The sequence below is a fragment of the Plectropomus leopardus genome, chromosome 8 (assembly GCF_026936395.1).
Source record: "Plectropomus leopardus strain MGB_pleo_1.0 chromosome 8, ASM2693639v1, whole genome shotgun sequence".
NCBI classification, from domain to species: Eukaryota; Metazoa; Chordata; class Actinopteri; order Perciformes; family Serranidae; genus Plectropomus; species Plectropomus leopardus.
Genome location: NC_142183.1, coordinates 11,703,697 through 11,720,856, shown reverse-complemented (window position 1 = coordinate 11,720,856; position 17,160 = coordinate 11,703,697). Strand labels below are relative to the sequence as shown.

Here is a 17,160-nt window from a genome sequence, read left to right as displayed (position 1 = left end):
GCTCGGTGCATGAGACAGAAAAAATGCATCCAAACTTGTTTCATCAAAAGACATACACATGCACTGTGGATAAACTTCTGATTACAATTAGTCCAAGAAGTCCAGTAATCTGTCTTCTTATCCCTCTGCATAACCTTTCCAACAGCATTCAAGAGACACTTAGAGCGGGACATTAATCCTGAAATGACCTTTGTTTTCTAACACCAGGCTTGGATAGTCTCGTGGCCTCGTAATGACTTGAAGAAAGCTACATCAGCTTTTACATGACCTTTTGTTTCACAAAACATCGCCATATGTTGTTGCTGTAACCCTAAACAGGTGTTCCTCCCAGGTTCGAAGGGCATGTATAAAACTACTGAGGCAGGTAATCGTAAGTAGCAGCTTGTTCTGCAAACCCATCGCACAGACGCCCTCCCACCCCTACTCAACCCTCAACCTGGCTCAAACACTCCCTTCCTGTTCCGTAGGCCGAACTTGTGATGCTGTAAGAGATATCAAGCTGAGTCTCATTATGATGCAGACCATGAGAACTGCGGAGCTGTGGATCAACATCCCAAAAGCAATAACGATGCTGCCAAAAACTTCTCAGCTTCTCTACCTCCTGGCGGGGATTTTTTGCACCATTAATGAGCACGTCATTTGGCTAAAGACACGTCCATCACAGCTCCAGACCCTCAGTAATGTCAAGTCCTTCTCAACTGTTAAGCAGTATGTCTACACTTTTTTTATTAGACCACCAGAGAGTATGTATAGACCTACTACAACAGTGGTTGTCAAACTTTTTTCGATAATGTAACACAGCGTTTCCCAACAAATGAAAATCTATGTGAGGTGGTAGCTGACAACAAGGAGGGGGTGTCTGCAAACTTTCCATTTTTATCATTGTGTGCTGCCTCTTTATATTTGAGTGTTTTTGCAGGTCCTTGAATGCAGACCAGGGGAAACTCATCATGAATTATTTATATCCCTCAGATGCAGTGTGAGTCGTGGCGTGGATATTTGATTAGTTGATCTGGTCAGAGCTGATCAGATCGATGGATGAGAGAAGAAGCATGGTGCAGAGTGAGTGAATGCAAACTTTTAGACCGAGCACAATGAACGGTTATATTTTACTTTCACTGCGCCTGGTGTTCTGCAGGGACAAAAACACACTGGCTATAGCAGTAAACTAAGCGCTCTGAGAGTGTGGCAGATTGAATAACTCATCTGTATAAATATTTCAGTAGTGCTATAAAATCTGAATAAAAAGATGTTTTAATTGCGGCAGCCTGCCACTAATAAATGAATTTGTGGGAAACCCTGTGTAACCCTTTTGAAATCTTTTTTCCGCCAAATACCCCCCTGACCATCAAGAACAGTTTTGGCAAAAAAGAAGGCAATTTAAAGAGGTACAGAAGCACCATTAGTAGCAGCAGTAAGATGTTCATTATGGTAACCTAATACAGCTTTGATACGGTGTGAAGAAGGTGAACTAACAGTACAGCTGATTCCAGTTAGATAAAATTTCACTGGATAACATGCAAGCATTGTTTTTCAGTGAACCTTTTGTGTGTAACGGTGATTTCAGTCTAGCAAATGCATAGTGTGAATAGCAATCTGACAATGAAAACAATAAAGAGGTAATGACTCAATGTAAATATACTGATTTCGCCGGGCTCCAGACTTTTTTTAACGCTCACTCTGGCGAGTTGACTAATCTGTCTGGCACTGTGACATGAAACAGCAGTTTCTTTGTTGAAATAAAAAATGACCAATGAATGCCGCATGGGGACTAATGTTGTTGTCAAAAGGTGCACCAATGTGGATTAACCACAACAATGGCAAAAGAAAGATAGATAGACCAACACATTCTCATCTCAAGTTGTCACGTACTGCTGCTTTGCAGTGGACTTCTGCGTCTACAAATTACACTCTAGGTATTCTTCTCCATCTGCTATTTATGTTCCTGGATGATCCCGTGACCCCTGGCACCATCCAGCGGCATATCGTGGACACAATAGGTGGCTTTTTTAGCCCAAAAGCGCTGCAAAAATGGCAGTACTTAATGACTTAACAGCCAACATTGTAGTTCGTTTTAATTTGCTCTGCTCCATTCTTAAAACCCTGCCTATTCCAATATATTGGCAGGGCTACGGATCAGTCTGGACTTAAAATGTCGTTATTTTAGATTGATACATTGGCCTCTGTTGATTTGTTAAGGAAAATTGAAACCCCCTCCTCCATGGAAATCATTTTAAGTAGATGCAGACTGAAGATAGAAACAGCGTGTAACAAGCTGGCAGTTCTGTCTGATATCAATAATATATCAAACTGGTATTGCAAGAAAAAAACAACAACAACCGTATCAAGTATCAAAATGGGGTTTGATCTCATTTGAACACATCCTATTGATGTTAAGTTTTTCTGTTTTGCTAACCATTATATTTATCATGACACAGTACCAAAGAAAATAACATCAAACCCACAGCAGCTCTCAAAGCAGGGACTTCCTGCTCCTTATCACAGCAGCAGTGTTGAATCCCCCAGGATGTGTGTGGCAGAGAGTCAATGGACCTAATATGGAGTGATTCTTCTCCAGAGGCATAACCATGGGAATGTGGCTCTGGTTTCACAGTTATCACTCACAGAGAGCTGTCAAACGCTTAGTGGCATACTCTTGATCCAATTAATAAGGGCCTAACAAGGCGTGGAGAGGGAAGGGATTTGGATCTACCGGGTGGTGACAGAGGCGAAGGCCTTTACACGAGTGAGACCAACATCTCGTCACACACTGGCCATTAATTAGACATGTGAGGTACTGCACTGTCGAAGAAAGTCTGAGTGTAGAACATGCTCACTTAGGTTCCCAACCACGTATTAACACATATGAAAGCTTGCCAATTTCAGCTCAAAATACAAAATCAAGCATCTTCACATAAGAAGCTTCAGTTCTCACAAATGTTGAGAAAACCAAACAGTCCTGTCAACTGAACAAAGATTCAGTAACTTCCCAAGATAATGCATCATTGAGCTCAAAGTGTGATGAGAATCTTCTGCGCACACAATTTGCAATTTGTTGGCTGTGTCGTTCCCTGTGTCTGAAATAATTAATCAAGCTGTGGTGAACGGAGGTGGCATCCTCTGCTGCATGGAGCAGATGTTGTAAATCCACTGCAGCTCTCACAGACAGGTGCCCTCCAGCCGGTTCCTGTCTGCTGCCTTGGTAATGGCGTGTTTCCTTTCCTTGAGCACAGGAGGAATTGAGCAGCACTCATTCCAACCTCTATCATCTCCACATTACAAGGTTATACAGCAGAGCAACCTGACTAATCACCTCAGGAGGGTGTGTGGTGGAACATAATGTACAGGACAGAAATATGTATTGACCATATAGACCAAAGAAAACACATTGTGAAATGCTCTGCAGTGCTTTTCACTGATAAGATGTATGAGCTGTTTACAAAACATGTCCTCGTACATTAACGACAGAAAAGGTCCCTCGCCAGTGACTCAGAAAACCACATATATGACCGTTCCAAACAACCACTGGAGATACCAGTGACAGGCACTATTTAAAGTACGGGCAAAGCAAAATCAGAGATTTCTTGCTGACACATTATACATTAGAAAATGTTTTGTAAAAGCGTCTTGGATCTGTATAGTACTGCATTGGGGAGTTAGATCCATTTTTCCTAATTTCTGTGTCCTGGATTTTTTGGGTGGGCCTAATATCATGTCGCATTGACACATTTAAGCCATTCTTAACATAACCCCTCCCCCAACACTGATGCTGTGTTATCTCACACAGGCTTCGCCCTGTACTGGGCTCCTTGGGTAATGCTTCTGTAATCACGAGCACGCATTCGCACACTTAGAAAAGCAAAAACGTAGACGGCCAATCAGAACATACCTACCCGAATATGTGCAAACCCCACAGTGTGTCAGGAGGCAGATTCCCATGTCTGATATCCTACACTCTTTAGTGAGCTGCATAGCATAGCAGGTAGAGGGCTCCAGCTTTACTACTACAACCAGGGTTACAATATTATAACCTTCATTTTGATCTTCGCCTGTGTGTGAGCAGTGAGTTTTCCATGTTCCACAAGCCATCTTTACCTCTTTCAGTTTAATAAATGCAGGATAAAAAAATCATATAAACTCAACAAAAATATAAATTACTGATGTAGATTTCAGTCTTTAAACCCAAATCGGCTACTTGACCCAACAGTTACTGCTAAATACTGTGAGTGTGTGCTTTGTGATAACGTTAGCTGCTGAATGAGAGGCTGTCGCAGTTGAGTGGCATTTGTTTTTTGGCTCAGGGTGTGACTTTGCTGTGCTACTATGGACTGGGTGCGCTGATGGGTTAGCTGATAATGAGAGTCTGTCGATACATAGCAGGTCATTTTTCGTCTCCGGGAGCGCGTGCCTTGGGCTGCTTGGCTAGCGAGTTTGCTGCTAACTTTCTGTCGATGCGCAGCAGCCGTTCTTTGGCTCAACACCTTTAGCCAACGTGTCCCCAGCGTCTCAGAGTGGAGTACTGCTGATTTATGCAAGGTTTTTAAAACCTAATTACATGTACGACTTTAATGTTGTGGAATATATGTAAGTATGTAAAGTGATGTGGTATGTAAATTGACTTCAAATAACTGACTTTTGGTTTCACACGGGACATGAACAGCGTTCTCCTGAATGACAGGCCTGTATTTGTTTGACCCATCTCTCCACCCAGACCTCCTTCCCATGCAGACTTTGTTGCTCTTTATACCAAGTCACCTTCATTCCTCCTTTCATCCCATCATTATTTCTTCTGCCATTAGACATCGCTGCAGAACAGTAAACGTAAATATGGGTCGTAATAAGCCGCTTGCACAGGAGACCTATACGTTTGTGTTTTTGGGGGAGGGTGGGCTGTGATTGCAATTAGAGACAATCCGGTCTACGGTCAATCCAACAAAACTTTTATCTTATAGTGTTAAATATCAGAAGTTTTGTTCACCAAGAAGCTCTCACACAGTCACTGTAAGAATAAAAAAATCCATCTAAAGGCAGCTTTTGCAACAAACCCACACATCATACTACTTTATTTCTGCTACATTAACCTTAGAGGCCACTTGTAGTGTAATGCCACGAGTCTGACATGGAAAGACATGTTCAAACACATTCAGATGAGCGTGTTAAAGTCAACACTTCAGATTTCAGGTGTGAGTTCACTTGTGGGCAGCTTCACTCAAAACTTGTACTATATTTGAGTTGTTTGGGACAGAGTTTGCTCTCCTTTTCATGCAGTCTACATATTTTTACTCTTCTTATTTAGGACTGTGATGCCTCAGCCCAAACTTGAAGCATTATACTTCCACAATACTCATCCATCCGTCTGTCTTCCACCTGTTTACTTCTGTGCAGCAGAGAAGCACTCTGCATGGGTCTCTGCAATTATCACCAGCATGCATATTTGCATTCATACCCAGGGGAAATTTAGTTTCCAGTACACTTGTTCCGTATGTTTTTGGGATTGTGGGTGAAAAGAGAACATGCAAAATCTGCACAGGAAAGACAGAGACCAGGATTTGAACCCAAGACCTTCTTCCCAATGCAAATCAATAAACCAGTGTCCCACATACTTGAAACAATGACTAGAAGAATAAATAGAAAAAAGCTTTGCATGCAGCGTGCACTGCACAACTGGAAATGCAAGCAACTGCAAAATGGACATGAAGTGAGAGAAAATATACCACAGGAGTGAGTGGTTATAACCACAGATGCTCAAGCGATGAGAAAAACTTGCTCTTATCACTGTTAATAAAAGATCCTTGAATTCTACATTTTTATAGTGTGGTCACTACCACAAATGCTTGTGGTTGAATCTTGTTTTGCTTGCTTTGCAAAATTTGCAATTTTGGGGCATATTTTTATCACCTCAGGAAGCCTCAGCATCATTTCTACTGAGATGAGATCCAATGTCTCTTCTCCTAGAACTCTGAAGAGCAGTAGTGACGGTTTTAGGCGAAATAGTTCAGAGTGAGGACACATGGCCTGAGAGGGTCCATGGTTTGCTGCAAGGGTTATTCTATTTCTGTTGTAATACTATTTCTTTGTGTAGATAATTCAATTCATATCGTGCAAAGAAGCATTTCCAGTCAGTCCTTTTTATTGTGGCTACAGTGAAGCCACAAACTGATTTAACTGATTTGATTAACTGAAGAGCTCCTCCTAGGCATAAAGATGCTGAATTAATTTCAGTGAAAAACTGCTCAGTGCCATAGCTCCGCTGGTATATGGTCTAGTCTGGGAACGCTGATAAGAAACTATTCCATTTGCTGGCTGAACTGCAGTGTAATTCACTTGCCTGTGCATGTAAACAAACAATGAAACTGTAATTAAATACTATAAAGTTTGAGGCTTTACTTATTTTAATCAAATAACAGCAATAATACAGCACACAGTACATATGCGCAGTTACAGATATCAAAAAGCTCAGTTAGTGTGCTCATTCATCCTGCCTGTCATAAAACCTGCGTTGGGACCACAATGATACATGCTGCTGCATCCATCATTTGCAAGCACCGTTGTCTGAGCTCCTTTTCTGGCTTTGAGGTCTGTTTATAAAGTTTTCTCACACTTTGTTTCACTTTTATGCTCACACCACTTAAGACTTTTGACACATTTGAAAACTTACAGGCCAACACAAGGCCTCGATCAGACAGAGCTTTTTTAAGCAGTCTTGAGGCAGCTTTCTGGTTGATTTCAATGAGAGTGAAGCATTTTATGTGCTGCTTTTACATTATCTCGCTTTTTCTGCTCTATGCAGCGGATGCTTTTAAAGCATCCTGAATGTCTGGTGGTGTTCACCACACATTCACTTATTTGTGGTGGCCCGTCACAACTAAAACGTCTGCCGCCATGTATCGATTTACTTTTTTGAAGCTGGATCGTCATTAGGACCGCTATTGGAATATACCATTCAGTTATTCATTTCACCACACTCTTGGGGCGCAGAGCATACTCTCAGCACAGACGGAGCAGCAGAACACCAGATGCAGTGAAAGTTAAATTTAACCATTCATTGAGCTTGGTCTAAAAGTTTGCTGTCGCTCGCCTCAGCAGCTGCTGCTCCTCTCATTTATATATCAGACCTAATCAGCTGATAGAATAGACTTATCAATTATACACCCTGATACTCAAACTCCCCTAACTTCTGCTGCAGAAAAAAGATCTTTGTTCATGCACAGACATGCAAAACAAACAAAAAAAAGAAAAAAAAATGGAAAGTTTGCAAATCCATGCGTTCCTGTAATTTCTCCTCTTTCTGAGAGTCTCGTACCTATACAGATCGTCTGTGTCAAGTCCCCAAGTGCTCTCTGACTGTCCATTTTTTACGTAGATTATAAAATCTGCAAGTTTCATTTAAAATTAAATAGCGGTTAATGTAAGGACAGATGATTCAGCGGCAGCCAACAATTTTAAAAAGATGCATTAAACTGCAAAAAGCGCTTTGTTTGAACAGTCAGTGGTTAAGGCAAGAATAAGTTTAGTGAGAGACGATGAGTAATTACACAAAAACTTTTCATGTGTTTATTTAAGCAGTATATAGATATATGTATGATGCAACAGCTCTTTACCACAGGGAAATTTGAAAGAAAAAAAAGATTAAAAATCGGCAGCTGTCATCTTTATTTGGAGGGGAAAATAACATAGGACAGATGACTGGTTCATCAAAAAGTCACTTCACTGTCTGCACCCCATAGTTATTAATGCCAGCAAGTCAAAGAGGAAACAGAAAACTCACTATAATCAAAAAGAAGTTCAACATTGACTGAAGGTTATTACATCGGATTCAGAGAGCACCGTTATTTACACATTAAAAAAAATCCACATCTAGTCTTATCGTTTTTAAGAGGATTACGTCTCTGAATCGCACCGAAGTCGAGAAAACTGCAGTGTTGTTTTCAGCTTATTGCTGATGTGTTTGTCCCTCAAAAAAAAAAAGTGAGTAAAATAACAGACGCCCACTCAGTGGCCGTATTGTAGGATTGGTTTGATATGAAAACACTAATTTCACACTCAGCTAACTAGAGGAGGGAGACCAGAAAATATGTATGTCCTTGGACCTTTGTCGCATGTACTCTTCCAAACTTTGCTCCATCTATCTTCATGAAACTTCACTTACCCCAAATAGATTTAGCAGTGTCCCAGAAATACAACAAGCAGGCAGGAAGTGGAGCTTAAGCCCTCCGTTTGAAATCGTGTCACAATGGGGCTGTGCCTACTTGTCTGGAACAGTCTTGCTCGATGGATAACCACCGACTCACTCTGAGTTAATGAGCCTCTGTTTGGCCCTTAGAGGCCACTGTACGTCTATAACCTCAGAGCCATTTTCTGAATTTTCTAACAGGTCTAATGGAGAGGCAGACGCTGCTTTTAGTCTGATCAGCAGCACTACTCATGCAAGTACTGTGTCATTTTCACCTTCTAGCTCTAAACTTGATCAACGGCGGTTTTAAAACCAATGTGTTATGCAGATTAAAGGAAACCCATTCTGTGAATATATCACTGCCACTGGAGTTCAGATAATGACCACTGGTGCTTTATTTCTTTCATCTGAGTGACAGTTATACAGTCCGTTTGTAGCACAGCCCCATCTCACAGAGATCTAATAGAGGGCATCTCCTTATTTTTAGTAGAGAATCAGACCTGAGATCTCAGACTCTGACCAGAAACATGATAAGTGAGGGTAATGTTGTGACAGCTAAAGGAAAGGGGGAAAGGGGGTGGGTGAAAGCAGATACTGCATGTAATTGAGAATATGCACTATAGCATGCCCATCACAGATGGTTAATTGAGTAAATCCTGAAGCATCTCCAAGAAACTGAGGAGATCATTTTCCAGTTTGCAGTGTTTTATTTTCACTAAACCCACATTTAATCCAATAATGCAACTAGTGGACTAAGGGAAACTAACTGCTTGCTCAGCAGTTCACAGAAAACATTTAAATCAAACAAAACAAAATGTACCGTCGGGAAGATCAATTTACAACCACAGAGTGTCAAGTTTTACCCCGAAAACAAAGCATCCCACCATGAGCTTGATTGTTCCTCCAGCTTTAACCACAGCAGGGTTTTCTTGCCAAAACCTTTGTCAGGGGTTGTTGTTGTATTGCCTCAGACTTAATCTAACAAAGTAACAAGGAGCAGTTTGCTTTAAACTAGCCGCAGTGTCTGAGTGTTTAAACACATTTAGAGGAGAAGTCAAATGAGAGGAAGATGTTAATCTGGCGCTATGGGCCACTGTAGATGTACATATTTTGCAAATCCCAATTTGTCATTTTGTATTCAGACTCAGTGGCATGTTATAAACACGTAGTGGTACAGTTACACTAAACCCTTTGAAACCTGAGCAAATTGGCTTGATTTCTCACAAAAACGTGTAAAAAAGGCAATGAGCAGTTGAACAAGGAATATACCAAATATGACCAAGAAATTAGTAAAAATTTCCTGAAATTATTACAAAAAGAAAACTAAAAGAACAAAAGCAAAATGATCCTTCAGTTCTAGTTATGGTAAAATTGGTATTAAATTTAGTTCAGAGTGACAATATAAAGTCTTAAATCTTAAATGCATCTTTGCATTAAGCTGTAGGAACCCTGGGTCAAAATATCACCTGAAATTAGCACAAAAAAAAAACAAAAACAAAAAATTATCTGAAAAAGGTGATAAAATAAAATGAATATATTTTCTGTAATGTAATTTTAAATATACAATTATAATATAAACATAGCTTTCTTGATATTTTCCTTAGTTATTACGTGTAATAATTCTCTTTCTTGTTTTTAAAGCTAATTTTCAGGCAATATTTTTGTCACATTTAACAGTTTTTTTTAGCATTTTGCATGACACTTCATGACAAGTAGCTGATTGCTTTTTTCCTATGGTTTTGACAGAAATCACACCTATTATCTCCAGTTTAAAAGGTTTAAATGCTTGTGAAAGGTGTTTTAACTCAGCACAAGAAAATTGATGTCACTCTAGGTTTTTAAAGGATTAATCATCTCAGTATCTTAAACACCAGCTGATGTTTCGTACTTGTTAACTTTGTCATTAAAATGAATAAATAAAAATCCATTTGTCATATCGACAGAAATGAGCATGTTGGCTGATTCTGATGTTTCATTTTAAAGCCAGTTTCTGCCAGTACTGATGCCGTGCTGTTATTACTCTACATCTCTAGTGTAGTGCTTTTCAAGCTTTTTTTTAATTATTATTTTTATTTGGTTTTTTTTATTGAAAATAGCTCTCTGATAAAAGCATGATGGTGAAACAAAACGGTCCCAGGATGGAAAACCAAAACACTGAGCTAAAAAGCACCGACAGGCTCTTTGCAGAGGAGAATAGCTGAGAGGATGATTCTCTGTGGGTTGATTACTTCGATCATCATCTTTTACATACATGTAATCGTTTGATTTGCAATTGCAGCAGCTTTAAGTACTTACAAAATTTCATTATACCGGGGAAAGATGTTCTCATAATTAACGTCAGAAACAAATGACACATAAACTGGTAAACTATGTGAACATTCGAGAATAAAATTGCACAAGCTGTGGCACATAAAGGGCCTGATTTTTTTAAAATATTTACCATAATGCAGACAGCTGGACACGAGGAGGGAAATGCAATAATAGGAATGGCCAATAAGGTTTTTACAGCTTCTCTCATATTGTAACTCCAAATTAAGCTCTGCCCTATTTTTATTGGCAAACTAAGCCACTAAGCCTCTTACTACATGAAATATAAATGTAAGATAGACAGGAGTCGTATTCTGTGTCTCCCCATTACTTGTTGTCGGCCATCTTGTCATTGTGCCTTCAATCACATAAATCTCAAAGTGTAAACACATTCAGTAATGAGTTAACAGTGGTATAACTGGAGGCACTCGACTACAATAATGGATTAGAGCTTTAAACTGAGACTCATTTATTTTTCACCCACATTCATCACGCCCAATCAATGGTACGTCTTTGGCTTTAACCCTCCCCCAGCAGGCCCCGACAACGTCACAGCTCGCCTCCGACTGAAAGACTGAGCAGCTCTTACTCTAAACTTAATGTACTGTTTAAAGTTATTATAGTTTAATATTATAGGCTGATGATTATGTGAGGAATTGAATACTGTCACCATTAAAGGCCAGAGCCATCAGACTGACTGACATCAGATGAATGGCAGCGTGCCAGCTCAACAGCAGATTTTAAAACCTCACTAATTAAACACAAAGGCATTTTTAAGGACTCTGACAATGGCTGGAGAACAGACGCAGCCCACAGGAAAAGTGTAATAGCCATTCTGTCTCTAAAGCTTTTAACCCCCAGCTCTGCCAGAGAGTGAATGTTACTCAGATATATTGATAGGGTTTAGATGGAAAACACGTATCCTTCGTAGAGTTTTATTTCCTGTAGACCACAAGGCTCATGAGACGCAACAGTGACGCTTGAGGAATGATACTCAGTTATTTTAAAAGTTCAGTAACGGTACCATTAGGACAGATGCATTAAGTCATTACTGCAGCTCTCATTCATGCCAAAATCCATAGCATTTCTCCTTTGTTTCCTCGCTCATTTTACTGCATTACACAAAAGTACTTAAGTTAAAGATTCACACCTTAAAGCCCTTTTAATACCGAAGCACAAACTCTGGATTTATTAGAGCTTTGTTGATACCAGCTACACAAGTGCACAAAGCGCAAATTTTTGCAAACCCAGCAACCTGGCAAAGTAATGCTCAGACAGTCGGATTTTGCAGTCTGCGAGCCAGCATGCTTCTCTGTTTGTTATGACCCACAATCCACTGCCCTGCGGAAAATACGTCACATTGACTGAGCCGCAAACAGATGACAGCTGATTGACAGTTGTCAGAAGCCGCAATGACGATTGACAGCGCATTAAAGTGACTGATGAGAGGTCTAATGGTAATAATAATCATTAAAATTACCAACAACAACAAAAAATGGGAAAAAAAACAGTGGCAGAGAAATGCACATGAAGGCTATTTTTTCTGTCATGTCTATAAAATCTTAGAATCCACAATATATGCACCTAAAATTATTATTATTAAACCTAAAACTACCAGAATGCATCTGACCAATAAACACTCCTGCTGATAGGAGACGTAATGCAACCTCATCTGTATGACACAATGGTCTTGTATTGCAGTTAATCAATGAGCTAAAACTTGTTTCTGAAAATATTTGATGTGAGAAATACGCAACTCAGTAACTGGAATGTGTCTGGGCTGCTTAGTTTTATAGTTTGATGAGAGTTTTTTCACAAACTCTCGCTATTACGGCAAAACAGGGCACTAAAATATGCTTTTGAAGACATTTTAGGCAAGAAATAGGCAGTGCAGTAACTTTATCTTGATTTATATTAATGGATATATGGGCATGAGGGTCACAGTCCAGGAAGCAGTGTTATGACAACACAGTATGTCCCAATCGTGTGCATACTGCATCCAACAGTACACACTTTGTAAGGGCAGTTGTAGCATCTACTAAGGGTAAAAAGGAAAAGAATGCAATGCGGAAAGCACTTGGATTTCTAGCATTTTCAGAATTAAATTTTGTTTTTTCTCAATCACAAAAGTACTTACAAATGACTGGAGAAAAACAGTTTTTATGCCAATGATTCATAAAGTGACAAATGTAAAAAATTGCTGTAACATGACACCAGGTTGTGCATAGTAACAAGTATAATGAAACTACAGTGCAAACATTGTAATGAGCACCACTCTTAAGCATGTGCAATCATCCATGTTGCTGTCATCTGGTTTAGTGATGTGCAAGGAACTGAACAGTGACGATTAACCCTGACCAGCCGCAAGTATGAGGGTTCAAATACATCTTATGTCATACATGGGTGATAGAAAGTGCTGTTAATGTCTTTCTGAAACTCCCATAGTCAAGGTTACACTATCTCTTCTCACCAATAATACCAACGTTTTACTGGGACTGGAGTGACTGTCCGATCTGTCTCACATGAAAGAAGCAGCATGTGATGGGCTCTACATCGTACTGCCTGCTTCAAATGAGATTCATGACAAATCCCCTACAAGAGGCCAGCCAATATGCTAGGTAATAGCATGCTTGGCAGTACTTATCTGTCTCCATTAAAGACACAGGTCATATCCCACAATGTCAAAACCATTAAATCAAAAAATATAGCATGTTGGTGGCTGAAGCTGGCCACTGTTGCAGTGAGAAAGCAGTGCTGATTGAGGAAGAAGTTTAAGTACAAAAGCCCCGAAGACAGACTTAAGATGCTTTCACCACAATCAGAAAAAATAAATTATAAGAAGAATTTGCATGGTGTCTCAATACCAGTATGAGTTTTCAGTTTAACCCATTCATGTTAAATGCAGTCAACTTGTGCTAAAATTGGGACTTGATGTAAAATGGTCATGACATCACTGTGCTGCCCCTTTTACCATGTCAGTTTAATTCAGCAGGAAAGTGCTTATCTAACATTTAAAAAAAAAAACACTTACTCTGCAAAATTGTGCTTAATTCTATATAATTTTGAGCCTCTGTGGGGATGTGTCAAAATGAGGCCCACTGCACATTTATCATGCAGATAAGATCTGAGAAGCTTGGACAGTCAACTACTTGCCAGGGACTCATTTTTATTTTTCATAACGGTGGAAGCAACAGTGCTTCAGTTTGAACTCCTCTGAATGCACAAACTGACCCTCTGCAGGATTAATGTCTTCCTCAGGACCTGAACGTCATCACTGACCAAGGTCCACATCTCACCACCAGAACTGGTTACTAACCTGCACATATGACCAGTTACACTGGTTCTGCAACCTGACCTACTGATCCAGGGACTGACCCGAAACCACGAGTCCTTTAATAACCATGCCTGGTTTAGATCATTTAAGTAGAAAGCATGTTTAAAGTGATTATTTTGGGACCTTTCATACATGTAAAACTAAGAGATTATGTTTGAACAAAGCTAATTCAGGAAATACAATTTATATAAATATTTTTTACTTCTGCTCGTTAGGAATGCACCTGATTCAAGGAGCTCTCAAATTTCAGAAGACAGAGTCAGCAGTCAGTGGGTTAGTGTTTAAACATTCAATTGTTAATAATTTTCTCATTTTATTTTAATATATTTATTATCCAATGCCGGCAATCTGCCTCATATTTTACTTTTTCGCCCAGGTGCGGGCCTCTGTATATGATGTGCCATCTACAAGCATGCACAGAGCATTTATGCTCAGTGTGCTATTTGCTGCTATATTCTTCTTAATGCCAGGGAGCGTAAGAACAAAATTTTCCATGGAAGAGCAAGAAATTGAGTGTAACTGGGGGAATGTTACTGGAAAAGTAGGCTGCCTGGCATAAGTAGTAAACACTGACAAAATCATTGAAATTATTAGCGCTTTGTTTCCCCCGAGTGCTTTCACATCAGAGACCGGGCCTGGACATGACTGCTGCCCAAAGTCCAGTTCATTGATTAGTGTGCCTAGTATGGCATATGCCTAGTATGCTGTGCTAGATTCTACTTGCAAAGATGATCTCGTGTACAGTTCAACACTGCATGCACTCCAACATGATACGCATTAGGTGTGAACACCAATTGTACCAAAACATAGAATTGAACTTAACCGGTGATAAAACAGTCTCATATTAATACTGATGTCTCTGTATCAGACACCAGCGGAGCTTGCTGCAAAAAGACCCAGATCCAGCTTTACTGCCACCTCGACTTGCAGTCAGAGCTCCAGCAAGAAGTGGAGAGCTCAACAGCAGCAGCACCTCCTCTGGCCAGGAGGTGTGCAGGTCCCTGCTCATGGCTGTACCTGGGGCAGCAGTGTCTGTCTGCAGCGCCCTCTTCTACACTGTAGCATAATGTCTGCAACAAGTGCTCAGCAGCTTGTGCTCCTGTCGTGAAGAGGAGCGGCAGTCGCACTTGGGCACGATGCAAATTATACGTACCTAATGTGAAAACACCCTTAGGCAGTTCTTAAGGTCAAAGGGGTTCCAACCTGGTACTAGTATAATGTACCCAATAAAGTGGCAGGTTAGTGTATGTTACACTGTGATACTTTTAGCACCTGCATTACTTACAAGGCCTCAAAATGCTGTATATAGGATTTTAAAACCAACTGAAATTTCTCCCTTGTGCTGAGAACCACAGTGGCCTTTGTAAAAACGTATCACCTATCAAGAGCCAGTGTTTGGTTTGTCCATTCTGAGCTACTAAGAAAAAAAACCCAACAAAAAAACATTGCAAAATCTGTGCAGGAAGAGCTGCTCCATGTGTAGATACAAACAGCTCATTCTAAGATAATGAAAACATCAATTCTGAGTTCAGGTGATCATACTCTAATTAGAACATGAATATTATATTCCATATCTGCCAGTATATCCTCCTAAATCCCACACTGGCCCTTTAACTATCTTGGATATTTACAAAAATAGAACCCAAGTATCACTGGCATTTCGTCTGAAAAAGAAAATTGAACATAGTCTGGCTCTGTGTTTGAAAAGTAAATGGGAAGCACCAATAACTACACAGAAAATGTTTCACTGTTGCAACATTATTTTCATCCAACAAAGAAAGGCAGCAGAAGCCAAGAAGTCCAACAATGGCGAGTCCTAATGGCCACTGCTCCCTGCTGATAAAATATGGCTCCTGATTTTTGCTCTAAGAGCGCTTTCTGGAAAACTGTGGTGACTTTGAGATCCTTGTGTGTTGGCCTGCAGGTATCTGGAGCAGTTAGGGGAGGTGGATAATGTGTGAGCCTGGTTTTCTGTCCACATTAAGCCTGGGAAGTCACAGAAACTGCCCAGAACGCCACATAAAGAGGTTGAGTCATCCAAACAGTTTGTGACCTTTTGCAGTTTAGTGTTGGCTAATTGATTTGAGCAGATGGCTAAAACCGGCCAGACTCAGCATCTGCACAAAAAACTCCAAGTAGAATAAAATTAGCTTTATCAGAAATTTATCCTGAGTAGAGCGGTATTTTTTATTACATAGATTTAAATATGCAGATTTGTAAAAACAAGTCATCTGAGTTGTTTTTAGGCATATAGCTGGAGTGCACGACTGTCCTCGTCTGTTTCTAATCAGCCATACCAGCCAAATAAATGTGTGACCGTCAAACGTCATTACAGAGAGAAGAGCTGATTCAAAAAGCAAACTGCATTCTTTTCCATTCAGCATTTCTTCCTGGCATCTCCATTCATTTCTCTAATGAAGACCTCCTAAGAGGATATTAATAATGAATAAAGGGCTGAGATATAATGCATATTTCTTCTTTGTTAAGCAGGGAAGCTGGTGCCAATTAAAAAGGAGAATAATTATCTTGGGTGCCATGGCCATCAGTGTGTATAATTATATTAGTTACAGTCAGCACTGTGGCAGCAGGATGGACATTGACACATTTTGTGTGTGGTGACAAAGACACACTGTGAGCCAACAACACGCAGCGCTCCTCTCTCAAGACTGTGGATTGTTGCCACAAAAATCAATATTCCAGCTTTGCTCAATTACATGGAGAGCAGGTAGCTCAGTGACACTGCAATGACTGATGTACTGTTGGGGATGGTCACTTTTTAGAGAGTTTAACAGATTAAAGCAAGTCTGGTAGAAAACTTTGAAAGCATATAGTTTAATATGACGTATCTTTTGCTGTAAAGCTACTGAACATTATGCAAACATATGATGAACACATTTATAATTAATATAGACATGGGATATACAGTGGGCTTGGGTGAGTGCAGTGAGTAGATATACATTACCAGGAGGCCAAACATATAATCCACACACTGGCCCATGGGGCGGAAAAAGAAGCGTTCTTGTGCAGTTGTACATGCGCACACACAGAAACACAGGCTCTCAGACGCAAACGTGCACATTTGAGCACGTGCGTGTGTGCTTATTGCTCTTTTTTTGCATAAGACATTGAATTTTGTACACCCCAATTGATCTCTAAAAGAAAATTCATATTTTAGGTTATTATTAAATGGTGCAAAATGCACGTTTTTTTTTTACATCAGGATTTACGCAGCTGGGCAGCCAAAAGATTTGATAAAGCAACGATCGACAAACTCATAATTAATTTGATCAAATGAGTCAAACTCATCAAGTCAAGCCCGTATTTTTCCAACATATTTAATTTTTTT

At 39.9% G+C, this 17,160-nt stretch overlaps 1 protein-coding gene and 1 long non-coding RNA gene across 2 annotated transcripts in view; one reads left to right on the top strand and one right to left on the bottom strand.

The window, feature by feature from the left end:
* The window catches only part of LOC148188864 (uncharacterized), a 92,858-nt gene that overhangs the window by 57,532 nt on the left and 18,166 nt on the right, over nt 1–17,160 (top strand). The gene's annotated exons all lie outside the window — the stretch shown is intronic.
* Nucleotides 1–17,160, bottom strand: part of gfra4b (GDNF family receptor alpha 4b) — a 52,134-nt gene that overhangs the window by 34,523 nt on the left and 451 nt on the right. The window lies entirely within an intron of this gene.